The sequence below is a fragment of the Pantherophis guttatus genome, chromosome 3, assembly GCF_059756535.1.
Source record: "Pantherophis guttatus breed Tessera chromosome 3, ASM5975653v1, whole genome shotgun sequence".
NCBI lineage: Eukaryota > Metazoa > Chordata > Lepidosauria > Squamata > Colubridae > Pantherophis > Pantherophis guttatus.
The window spans coordinates 211913462-211923753 of record NC_142065.1 but is presented as its reverse complement, the minus strand read 5'-3'; the positions used below and the strand labels follow the sequence as shown (position 1 = coordinate 211923753).

Below are 10292 nucleotides of genomic sequence, written 5' to 3'. Positions count from 1 at the left end.
GAAGGAAGGAGATAAATGGAGAGGTGGGAAGGAGGGAGGGAGAAAGGAAGGAAGGAGAGAAATGGAGAGAAAGGAAGGAAGGAAGGAAGGAAGGAAGGAAAGAAGGAAGAAAGGAAGGAAGGAAGGAAGGAAGGAGATAAATGGAGAGGCAGGAAGGAGGGAGGGAGGGAGGAAGGAAGGAGATAAATGGAGAGGAAGGAAGGAAAGAAGGAAGGGAGGGAGGAAGGAAGGAGATAAATGGAGAGGTGGGAAGGAGGGAGGGAGGAAGGGAGGAAGGAAGGAAGGAGAGAAATGGAGAGGAAGGAAGGAAGGAAGGAAGGAGATAAATGGAGAGGTGGGAAGGAGGGAGGGAGGAAGGAAGGAAGGAGATAAATGGAGAGGAAGGAAGGAAAGAAGGAAGGGAGGGAGGAAGGGAGGAGAGAGGGAGGAAGGAAGGAAGGAAGGAGATAAATGGAGAGGAAGGAAGGAAGGAAGGAAGGAAGGAAGGAAGGAAGGAAGGAAGGACGGACATGGATTCTCCAGAATATAATCCATATAATTTATTCCCTCTGGTCTCAGCAATAGGGTCCAGTCCCCTAATCATCTTTCTTGCTCTTGACTTAAGGAAAGAGTGCAGAGAAGAGCAACAAAGATGATTAGGGGACTGGAGGCTAAAACATATGAAGAACGGTTGCTGGAATTAGTTTAATGAAAGGAAGGACTAGGGGAGACATGATAGCAGTCTTCCAATATCTCAGGGGCTGCCCCAAAGAAGAGGGAGTCAAGCTATTCTCCAAAGCACCTGAGGGCAGGACAAGAAGCAATGGGTGGAAACTAACCAAGGAGAGAAGCAACCTAGAACAAAGGAGAAATTTCCTGACAGTTGGAAGTCCCAAATGTGCTTTTTCAGGAGGCAACTAAACTTTCTTGTTTTTTTTCTTTGAAGACGTTTCGCTTCTTCAGTCATTACCAGCTGCCTGCCAGGAATATATATCCTTCCATTCCCCACTCTCCTGTCAGAGCTGGAGAAGCTTCTTGGATGAGAAGCGAAACATCTTCAAAGAAAAGGAAAAAAAATAAGAAAGTCCAGTTGCCTCCTTAAAAAGCACCTTTGGGACAACCATAACTTGGATAACTGAGAATCTCTACAGACCTCTGACCATCGAAACAATTAACCAGAAGTTGTGGATGCTCCATCACTGGAGGCTTTTAAGAAGAGACTGGACATTGTCTAGAATGGTGTATAATAAGATCTCCTGGTTGAGCAGGGGGTTGGACTAGAAGACCTCCAAGGTCCCTCCCAACTCTGTTATTCTGCTATTCTCTTATTATAGTAATTCTCCAAAAAAAAGAAAAGAGTCCAGTGCTAATATCCAAAACCTCTAGAAGAATGAGACGTAGCTAAGTCATAACTGGAGAAAGGGCGCCATCTATCCGTAGCTTGGAAGAAACCATAGATTGGCTTTTACTTCAGAATGTCACAATTTTTTCCCCCTTTCTTTTCTCGCCCAGCATTGCAGGTCAAGACATTTTCCAGAAGAAAATAAAAATAGTCTGGCTTGACATCCCTTTTCAGATGAACCTTCTGTTTCTCCGTGCAGTGGCATCCCCTGAGAAAAAGCTGAGATTTACTGGCATGATGGATCACCGTCATTCTTGCAAACCACCTCTCCGAAAGACAAGCTCGTCTCGACCGGGACGTGTTGAACAGATCTTGGCAAGTGGAGGATTGAAGAAGAACATGGAAATCCTCCATCCGTGCTCGAGAAATAGCTGGCCCTCCTTGCAAAGTGATAAAAGGGAGATGCATGAAGGAATTCCTACAATCCCGAAGGCACTTCAGAGACGAAGCGGGAGGAGACATTGAATTAAAGCAGAAAGTTTTCAGAGCAAATAGATTTCGAGGAAAGCTGTACACCCACGGAACCGGGGAAGAAACTTTGGAGAAAGATGCAATGAATTGGTGCAGAGATGCAACATGCAAGAGGGAATAGGAGGAGCCTTGGTGGTGCAGCGGACTAAAGTGCTGTTAAGTAGCACTTAGCTGCCAGCTGCCTGCAATTACTGCGAGTTCAAATCTCACCAGGCTCAAGGTTGACTCAGCCTTCCATCCTTCCGAGGTAGGTAAACTGAGGACCTGGATTGTGGGGGCAATAAGCTGACTTTGTATAAAAAAAGAACACCGCTTAGGGGGAGCCGAAAGCCCTACTAAGCAGGTCTATACAAAAGTATGAAGGCTGTTGCTTAATGCATTGTAAGCCGCCCTGAGTCTCCGGAGAAGGGCAGCAATAAATCAAACCAATAAATAAATAAATAAATAAAATAATTGAACAGTACGTCCCATCGGGAGGATAAACAGTGGCCAGTGAACCGTTGCTACGTGTTATCTTAATAAACACTCCCAAATTAAAATCTGGCAACTATATTTACAGACAGAACACTTGTCCGATCCCTCCTCGTAGCCTCTGTGGTTATTTCACGGGCCCAAACGGCTGATCTCTAACTAAATAGCATCGGTTTGAATCATAAGAAAAGGGTGTTTGAGGTTTGCTATGTTCTGGAGAACATCAAATAACTCAACAATGAATCACTCCCAAAATGATTAGGGAGGCGGGGTGGAATTTTGATCACCACATTATAAAAAAGATGGTGAGACTCTGGAAAGAGTGCAGAGAAGAACAAGAAAGAGCCTTGGTAGTACAGTGGTCTAAGGCACCCTGTTATTAAGCTGGTTATTAAGACCAGCTGCCTGCAATTATTGCAGGTTCGAATCTCGCCAAGGCTCAAGGTCGACTCAGCCTTCCATCCTTTCTAAGGTAGGTAAATTGAGGACCCAGATTGTGGGGGCAATAAGCTGACTTTGTATAAATATACAAAAGTATGAAGGCTATTGCTTAACGCATTGTAAGCCGCCCTGAGTCTCCGGAGAAGGGCGGCATATAAATCATTTTTTTTTTTAAAAAAAAAAGATGTTTAGGGGACTGGAGGCTAAAATATATGAAGAACGCTTGCAGGAATTGGGTATGTCTAGTCTAATGAAAGAGGGACACGGTGGCTCAGTGGCTAAGACGCTGAGCTTGTTGATCAAAAGGTCGGCAGTTCAGCGGTTCGAATCCCTAGTGCTGCGTATAACGGGGTGAGCTCCTGTTACTTGTCCCAGCTTCTGCCAACCTAGCAGTTCGAAAGCACGTAACAAATGCAAGTAGAAAAATAGGGACCACCTTTGGTGGGAAGGGAACAGCGTTCCGTGCGCCTTTGGCGTTGAGTCATGCCGGCCACATGACCACGGAGACGTCTTCGGACAGCGCTGGTTCTTCGGCTTTGAAACGGAGATGAGCACCGCCCCCTAGAGTCGAGAATGATTATCACATATGTGCGAGGAGAACCTTTACCTTTAGTCTAATGAAAAGAAGGACTAAGGGGTGACTTCATAGCACTATTCCAATATTTGAGGGGCTCCTACAAAGATGGGGGGGTCACACTATTTTCCAAAAGGCAAGACAAGAAACAATGGTTGGAAACTAATCAAGGAGAGTAGCATCCTTAGAACCAAGGAGAAATTTCTTAACAGTGAGAGCCACCAATCATCGGAAGACCTGGCCTTCAGAAGTTGTGGGAGCTGCATCACTGGAGGCTTTCAAAAAAGAAACCGGACGACCATTGGTCTGAAATGGTATGGGGTCTCCTGCTCGAGCAGTGGGGTTGGACTAGAAGACCTCCGAGGTCCCTCCCAACTCTATTATTCCACGTTCTATGTTTTAACTCCACCCCCAAGGATGTCGCACCTAGAGGAGACCTTCGACACCATGCAAAGAATTTCTGAATTGCCTGAACTGAAAATAAAAAGATATATATATATATATATTTTTCCACTCAATGCAGATTGATTTTCTTGGAATAGGCAGAAATTAAGGGGCTGCCCTCAGCTGCAAACTGCAGCTCAGTTCGTGTTTACTCCAAAGGTTTCTGCAAAGACATTTAAATCAGCAGTGATTTATATAAATTGGTCTCTAATTTAGCGGTGGAAAAAAAAACAGACTTTCTCCAACACTGCAATCCCAGAAATGTTTATACAAGAGGCTCAGTGACTGACTTCACACAATTAACTCATTTTCTGAACTGCCACGAAACACCGAACAATCAACAACTTACTAACCAAACAAGCCAGGGTCTTTGCCACTCAATGAAACACAGACAAACACACACACAGAGGCACACACCAACTAACCAAGATTAACATTAGCAGAGCCATGAGATTCAGCTGGGCGTACAGCTGTGGACTTAAACAAGTTTTTTTTGTTGTTTTTTTGTTTGTTTTTTAAAAACCTCTTATCCTTATAAAGAGAATGTCTGCATATGGGGGGTGGGGTGGAATCTGTTCCTGGGGGATCCATCCCATCCTGTGAGGTATGATCATGGCTTATTTTCATCCTGCTGGCTTGCATGGAACTGATCAAGATTTGTAGCTTTCTAGAATGGAAAAGGATGCCTTTGGACACCTTTGGATATATAACTTCTTCATTTGCTAAGGGAGGAAAAGCATCAGCAGAGCAAAAACCCAACATAACCTCCCAACTAGCAAAGATGCACCAGGGTTTTGCATTCAGATGTAGCCAATTCACAAGCGAAGGCTATATTCTGTCTGAACCTGTTCTTATGTTCTTATGTCTGAACCTGTTAAAACCAAGATCCCTTCCAGTTCTATTCGGATTGATGGCTCTAGATAGAATCTCAGGTTGCAAAGCAAGGCAGAGAACCAGGATTAAGGGGGTTGGGGGAAAAACACTTGGAGCGTTTGAGAGATGCAAATATTAGGTAAATTCTCTCCTTATACAATGAGATGAGTGGCAATATTGTCTTTTTTTTAAAAAAAATCTGCATTTCGAAGAGCGGCAATTGAACGCTCTCGCTCATTCATGAATGAACAAACCCATCCATTTCATTCCCCGTTCCCATCCTGCTCTTATTTTATTTCTTTTTTATTTCTTTTTTCCCCTCTGCAAAATAAATTGCCTGTATGCTGTAAAGCAGGGTGTTAAAGCGAAGCTTGCTTCTTTTTTTTGAAAAAGAGAAAGGTGCAATGCAGCCTGGCGATATACCCACGCTCTTTTCCAAATGCAATTTTATTCTCTCTCTTCTTTTTTTTTTTTTTCTCTCCCCCTTCCCCCTCTCGTTACCCCGGGAAAAGGCACATTCCACGTTGCCTGCCTGCCCGCCAGACTTTTTCCCCCTGCTGTGCAAAACCCACAAAAATCATCCCAGGTATCAATCCACGATCCATCCTGTGCATTTGGATCAGAACTGTGGGGAAAGCAAGAGGGTGAAATCCAGCCTTAGAGGGGTATCCAAAATTTTGCAGAATGCTAAAAAAAAAATAAAAAATAAAAATAAAATTCTAGAATTCCCCTTAGCTTGCTTAGGGGCACCCACGCAACATCTTCTACCGTCAACACACCCAATGACACAAACCCACTCAATCCACACACTGGTACAGCGGAAGCTTGGCAGTGGGGTGGTGGGTTGTTGGGCACCCACTCTCATTGGGGAGGGGTGCATGTGGTCTCTCTCTCTCTCTCTCTCCAAGATCTCCTTCCTAGTAGGGCTGGTTGCTGCATCTCTCTCTGTGTGTGTGTGTGTCCCTCTGGGTGTGCATCTATGTGAGTGTGAACCCCTTTTCAAGGCATTCCTCATTTCCAGCTAAAAGGTCATTCCTATCTCCTCCTTCTCCACATATAGCCCATGCTGCAGATGGAAGCACTGCAGAGATGATGGAGAAGATGAAGGTGGAAGATTACTGTGGGGAGGCCTGGATCTTAGGGGGGGGCGGTTGGAGGGTTGGAGGACTGGGCAGGGCAAACTCTGTTGTAGTTCCTCCAACAGTGGGGCTTCCCCCCCCAAAAAAAAACCCTGGTCCTGTGGATATTAAGAAGGGGGAATAAAAGGGAAAGGAGAAGTGTATAGACCTCTCCATTCCAAGTTAGCTCTCATCTGGATGTTTTTAAGAAGATGTTGGATAACCATTTGTCTGAAGTGGTGTAGGGGTTCCTGCCTAAGCAGGGGGTTGGACTAGAAGACCTCCAAGGTCCCTTCCAACTCTGTTATTCTATCCTATCTACTTTCTGTAATGGAAGGAAAGGATGACCTAAAGATTTCCACTAAAGCCAGGAACCAGCATTTCTTCAACTCAAGGGGGGAATCAATTAAAGTTCTCTCTCTCTCTCTCTCTCTCTCTCTCTCTCTCTCTCTCTCTCTCTCTCTCTCTCTCTCTCTCTCTCTCCCACCCACCCACCCACCCACCCACCTCTCCTTCTATCATCATTTGTCCTCCTAAGAACTAGAACCTTCAAATTTGGCTTGAAGAACATCTCCCAACCTTCTTCTCTCTCTGCTTGGCTTTCCAAGCTGAAAGACAAGCTGGTCAACAGGTCAACTTTCCTTTCTAGTTTTAGGATGGACTGTTCAGGGATGACCTCTCAACCCACCCCACCCACCCCATTTTCTTTGGCCCACAAAACACACGTTAGGTATGGGATGGAGACGTGGGAAGAAGGTGGCCCCAACGTCTCCTGGAATCAATACATGGATGTCTCCTTCTTTTGCTGAGCGCGAAGGATCAGACGGTAGTATCTAGTGAGTTGTAGAACCTCTTTCCAACCCAAGCTATAAGAGAGAGAGGGGGGGGGAGAGAGAGGGAGGGAGGGAGAGAGCCTTGGTTGATCTGGTCATCCTTCTCCTCCTCTCCATCTTGCTTCAAAGCCAACCCATTCCTTGGATTTCTTTAGTCCCTACTTCATCTTGGTCTACAGCAGTGTTTCTCAACCTTGGAAGCTTGAAGTCCACCCATCTTCAAGCTTCCAAGGTTGAGAAACACTGGTCTACAGTATCCAAAAAAAACAAAAAAACCCACAAAAGAACCAAAAAAGACTCTGTAGCATCTTTTTTCCAACTAACTCATTTCATTAAGAGGCTGGAGGGGTTTTTTTGGAGCTGCGTTCATTGGCTAGAAGACGGAAAGCTCCTGGCCTTTTTCATCCAAACGGGAAGAAATGCCCCTCAGACTCTGTTCGGATTATTATTATTATTATTATTATTATTATTATTATTATTACTATTATTATTATTATTGGCCAGGCTAAAAACCTAGAGCTATGAGGCCCGGGCTTTCCCACTTCCCCTGCAACCCCCCTCCCCCAAAAAAGACCCCCTAATCACTGCAACAAATAAATCAGCAAGGCAACTTTTTTTTTCTTTTTTTCTTTTGGCTAAAGAAGCATCTGGCTCGGGATGAAATCGAAGCTTTCCGGTTATCGCCTCCGGATCTGGTGCAACCCTCCCCGCGCCTTACCATATTCGGGAATTATTATTATTATTATTATTTTAAAAAAGAAGAAGCCTCGGGATTGAAGGGGAGAGTGGGTAGAATCTTGCCCCCCTCTCCCCGAAATTAGCGGGAGACACCCCCCCCCCCACCAAAGTGCCCGGGGAGAAGCATTTAACATCCCCACACCATCCTCTCGCCCCTTCTTGCAAGGCAAGAGAAGGTCGTTTTCTTGGGGGGTGGGAGGGAAAGGGGGGGAAGGGGGGCGGCGCGATGTTTTTGGCAGCCCGGCGAAAGTTTGCCCCCCCCCACTCCATCCTCAAATAATGTGGCTCCCCGCATCTCCTCTCAAGCTCACGGGGAGGGAGAGAGGCGGGAGCGCGCGCCGCAAAACGCCTCGCTTGCCAAATGCGTAATCCCACTTTGGGGAGGGAGGGAGGGAGTCGACGGGATTACTTGCGAGTAAGCATCCGAGGGGGCTCTTCCCTCCCTCCCTCCCCCGAGAAAGGATCCTTCTTCTGGCCTCCGCCGCCTCCGCCCTTCAATGGTGGGTTATTCCCTTCCGAAGTTCGCGTTCTGCGTTTTCTAACCTTCCCGATCCTAAAAGGGTCCTTAAAGGCGCAAGAGAAGACGAGGGAGAAGGATTGAGGAGGGGGGGGGAAGGCGAGGGAGCCGGGTTGCCTTATAGCGGGTGAAGGTCTGAAGCAGGGACTCTCGCCCTTACTCCCGAGTAAAGCCCGCGGGGCTCAGTCCCAAGCTCGGTATCCTGAGGGCGGAGGGAGCGATCCAAAGCATCCATCCCGACGCCAGCTGGATCGGCGCTTTGGCTAGTTAGCAGATTCCGGAGAGGGAAATGAAATTCGGAGCGGATGAGGCTTGAGCCCCCCCCCCCACATCCAGCCTCTGAGACCCCCGTCCGATTGTCGCCCCTTCCCCAGCTCCAGAGCATGCTGCTTTGGGGGGGGCGGGTGAGGGGCGTCCGGACTTTGTGGATCCGGCCAACAACAGCGCATTTATTTTTTATTTTTTATTTTGCCTCCAGACCTTCGAGAAATCAACCCGCGCGGGTTTGATTTCTTCCCTCTCCAACCCAACGAAGCTGCATTTCAGCGCTTCGGTTCGCAGCTTCCAACAAAGTTGTCCCTCAAAAGCTGGGGGGCCCCCGAGGATTTCTATCGGGGGCCAAAGAGACAGCCCCCTCCCCACTCCCCGCCAAAAAAAAAAAATTGAAACATCATCTTTCCACAGTAGGATGCAGGGTTGGATATTAGGCGTGGGATGAGATTCTCTCACACCCAACTCACCCAAAATATATCGATTTTTCTCAGCCCCCCCCAAAAAGGCTACCGTACAATCTCCAATGCACAACTGAATTAAAGCGGTCTGTTATTAAGGGATTTAAAAATCATCATCATCATGGAATCTTACCTTTTAAGAGAATCCAGGCAATTATATCCTTGTTGTCAGCCGGAGCAAATCCCAAATGGAAAACTTCCACAAATCCAGAAGGGAAAAACGAGCCATGGGCGCCACTCAATACAAAACCAGCGAACCAAAACCGAGATTTTGATTTTGATTTTTGGACAGGGAGTTTGGGGGTTTCTTTTTCCTTTTGTTTTTCCCCCACCCCCCTTCTCCTTTCTTTGCGTCCAGCCCACTCTTTGGAAAAAAAAACAAAAACACGAGCTAAAAAAAAAACCACACACCCACACCCCAAACGAAACTTGGAAAAGTCTTACACACGCTTTCACACTCGCAAACACACACACACACACACACACACACACACACAACGCCGGGGCTCCTGGTTTGTTGTTGTTGTTGTTGTTGTTGTTGTTTAGTTCAAAAAGGAAAAAGAGAGAGACGCGAAGTCCGAATTTAAAAAAAAATAAAATCAAAATATTCTGTAATTGGGTGGGCGCGAGCTTCCTTAAGCCAAGAAGTGGGGTGTGTGTGTGTGGGGGGGGGGGAATGAATAGCCCAAGCTGGACGGAGGATGTGGCTGAACAGAAGTCCGGAGATCCGACCGACGAAGCGGTTCCTCGCGCCGGCACAGCCCCGCGGCTTCGGCTGGGCTTTAGACGCTTCCTTCCTCGGCGTTGGGGAGGGAGCAGATGGAGCCCCCCCAATAAGGCTCCCTCCGCTGCCTGAAAGCCCCTTTCCTTCTTCCCGAAATAGCCTTCTCTTCCTCCTCCTCCTCCTCCTCCTCCTCTTCCTCTTCCTCGCCCGGTTCTTTTAGTTACCTGGGGCTGCTCGCTGGTTTGCGCTCTCGGTTCTCCCCCGGGCGGCTTGGACGCGATGCTTCGCGGTACCCAGAGGCTGCGGCGCGGATTACATCAGGCTTTTTATAAGCTTCCTTCCAGCTCTCTCGCCCGGGAGTGAGAGAGAGAGAGAGAGAGAGAAAGAGAGGGATGGAGAGGAGGAAGAGGAGGAGGAGGAGAAGAAGAAGGAGGAGGAGGAGGAGGAGGGCGGGCAAGAGAGGAGGGGTGGGCAAAGAGCCAGTGACGGATCGCTGCGCGCTCTCGGGCGCACGGCTCGCTTTGCCAAACCGGCAGAAGCCTCTCCGACAGGAGGCAAGCGGGGCATAAGCGCGCTGTCATCCTTCCTTCTCCTCCTTCCCTCCCCTCCCCACGTCCTTTTCTTCCCTCCCCCGCAAAAGGCCAAGCCGCGGGAGTGGAAAGAGAGGGCTCCGCCGCTAAGCGAGACAACAGCCGACGGTCCCCGGGGCGACCCACCCCGGGAAAACTTTCTTGGAGAGGCTTGGAGAGGTCGCTGCAAGAGCCCCCGCGCTACCTGGCTGGCAGGGCGCGATGTCCGGATGAGGAACGCGGGAAACGGGGGGAGGGGGGGTTGGAGTTGAGGGGGGGGGACCGGCAGAGACCCCAGGGGATCGCTGTGGGGGAGGGGCTTTGCAAGGTGGCGGAGCAGATGCAAAGCTTTGTAGGGGTGGGGGGGGATGAGGAACAGCTGGGCAGGGGCTTCGGTTGGAAGGGAC

At 48.2% G+C, this 10292-nt stretch overlaps 1 protein-coding gene across 8 annotated transcripts in view; it reads right to left on the bottom strand.

Annotated features, from left to right (window-relative positions):
* Positions 1-9783, bottom strand: part of ADGRB1 (adhesion G protein-coupled receptor B1) — a 387137-nt gene extending 377354 nt beyond the window's left edge. For 2 of the 8 annotated variants that reach the window (XM_087890962.1, XM_087890963.1), the window contains exon 1: positions 8726-9783. The gene's annotated coding sequence lies outside the window, so the exon portion shown is untranslated. The remainder of the gene's footprint in view (positions 1-8725) is intronic. The other 6 variants (XM_087890966.1, XM_087890968.1, XM_087890964.1 and 3 more) reach the window with 4 other exon arrangements.
* Positions 9784-10292: the final 509 nt, after the last annotated feature.